This window comes from Monodelphis domestica, chromosome 7, assembly GCF_027887165.1.
Source record: "Monodelphis domestica isolate mMonDom1 chromosome 7, mMonDom1.pri, whole genome shotgun sequence".
NCBI lineage: Eukaryota > Metazoa > Chordata > Mammalia > Didelphimorphia > Didelphidae > Monodelphis > Monodelphis domestica.
Genome location: NC_077233.1, coordinates 118472775 through 118475245, shown reverse-complemented (window position 1 = coordinate 118475245; position 2471 = coordinate 118472775). Strand labels below are relative to the sequence as shown.

At 35.0% G+C, this 2471-nt stretch overlaps 1 pseudogene; it reads left to right on the top strand.

The window, feature by feature from the left end:
- Positions 1-1437: 1437 nt before the first annotated feature.
- Positions 1438-2168, top strand: LOC130455504 (60S ribosomal protein L22-like; annotated as a pseudogene).
- Positions 2169-2471: the final 303 nt, after the last annotated feature.

Genomic DNA, 2471 nt, shown 5'->3' with positions numbered 1-2471 from the left:
TGTCACTCCCTTTTAAAAACATTTTCCTCTTATGTCACTTCCTGTGTCTTCCCCTAATTTTATATCTACCAATCACAATTGATGCACTGCTCTAGGACTGCCCAGAAGGAAGTCAGTTGATTCGGATTCATCACCCACTATCACACACATGGGTTACAGATCTCCCACTTAATGATTAAGTGAGATGTTTACACATTTGGTGATTAGATCTAAAAATGGGCAGATTTCCATACTCAAATTTAAGTAGGGTGTTCTAAATATAGTCAGGGGTTATAATTTAATCTTCACAATCAGGGGAGATTTAATTAATTTCATTGTTATAATCAGAGGAGATTTAAATTTAATCTTCATAGTAGTTAATGAAAATAATTGAGTAAGGGCTGACTTTTCCTACTCTAGACAACTCTGCCAACCTCCTCACATAGGGCAAGGGATTAAATTCTCACAATGTGGAAAAAGTCCCATCTCAGTGAGCTTTGAAAATGGGATTACATTAGAAAAACCCCTATTGAAAATAAGAGCATTTTAAGGGTTGAATAAAACAGTAATAAGACTATATAATATAAAGACTTTTTTTCTTGATATTCACAAAATGTATAAATGAATTTTTATTTCAGTTTATGCTGAAGTAAGTAAGCAACATAGTATTGTCTGAATTGCTTATCATGGCAAAAATCTTAGAGCCAAGATTCATAAAAAGACAGATAACAGAGAACCAACAAATATATAAATGATCTTGTATTGAGACAAAATTGTACAGAACTTGAAGAATCCCTCACCATTTTCATCTTGCTAAATTCCATTGGACTCTCATCATGCCCTCTGAATCTCATCATCCAATGAGGTTATATCAGCTCTGAAATTCATACCTCCTTAGAACCACCTACTTCTAGGGGCCAGTCCTTTCAACTCATTGGAGAGAGCTGAGGATAGAGTGGAGGTGTGATCTTTCTTGGTCCTTCTTGGAGGATGCTCCTTCTTCAATTTCAAGCTACTTGCACATCTTTTAAAATCTTCATGCCAGGGGCAGCTGGGTAGCTTAGTAAATTGAGAGTCAGGCCTAGAGATGAGAGGTCCTGGGTTCAAATTTGGTCTCAGACACTTCCTAGCTGTGTGACCTTGGGCAAGTCACTTAACCCCCATTGCCTAGCCCTTACCACCCTTCTGCCTTGGAACCAATATACAGTATAGATTCTAAGACGGAAGGTAAGGTTTTAAAACAAATTATTTATACCCACATGAAAAAAAAAATGCTCCAAACAACTATTGATGAGAGAAATGCAAATTAAAACAACCAAAACCAATCAGAAGAGAAGTTAATGTCACAAAAAGGGAAAATGATGAATGCTGGAAGAAATGGGGGAAAATTGGGACACTAATACTGTTGATGGAACTGTAAACTGAAACAATCATTCTGGAACCATTCCCAAAGAACCATAACTCTTCAGTTGCCATGGCACCTGTAAAGAAATATGTGATGAAGGTGGAAAAAAAGGAAATGTTCAAATTTACCCTGGATTTTACACATCCTGTGGAAGATGGAATTATGGATGCACCTAATTTTGAGCAATTTTTATAAGAAAAAATCAAAGTGAATGGAAAAACTGACACTTTGTGAGGATATTGTAATTTTTGTAACAACTGTAGACAATTTGTAACAATTGTATTATAACAATTAAGAAAAACAACTATAATGTCAGAGGTACCATTTCTAAAAAAATATTTGAAGTATCAGACAAAGAAATACTTTAAGCAGAGCAATCTTTGAGATCGTCTCTGGATGTTGGCCAAAAGCAAGGAGAGTTATGAATTACAGTATTTACAGATCAACCATGCAAAAGAGGAAGAAGAAAAGAATAAAATTCTCTTAGGTCTGGAAATAATTTATACATGATCTTGAATAAAACAGAACCCCCCCAAAAATACCATGATAGGGTCTGTATCTCAAAGACATCAATGTTAAGGGGAAAGGACTACCTGTACAAATATATTCTTAACAGAATTTTTTGGTAGTGGTAAAGAATTAGAAACTGAGAGGGAGAGGGGTCCATCAGTTGTGAAATGGTTGAACAAGTTGTGCTATGTGGTTAAAATGGATATTGCCTTAAGAAATGATGAATAGGATGAGTTCAGAAAAACCTAAAAAGACTTAAATGAATTGCTGCAAAGTGAGGTGAGCAGAACTAGAGAACACTGCATAGAGTAACAGAAATATTCTATTATGGATCAATTGTAAAGGACTAAACTATTATCAACAAAGCAAGTTATAGATGAAAAATATAATCTATAGCCAAAGAAGGAACTGTTGGAGTCTTATTGCAGTTCAAAATATGTCAATTTCCACTTAATTTCCTTCTATTTTTTTATGTGGGATATGTGTCTTCTGTCGTTGCATGAGCAATATGGAAATATGTATTGAATAAAAGTACTGGCAAAACCTTTATCAGACTATTTACTACCTGGCAGCAGGA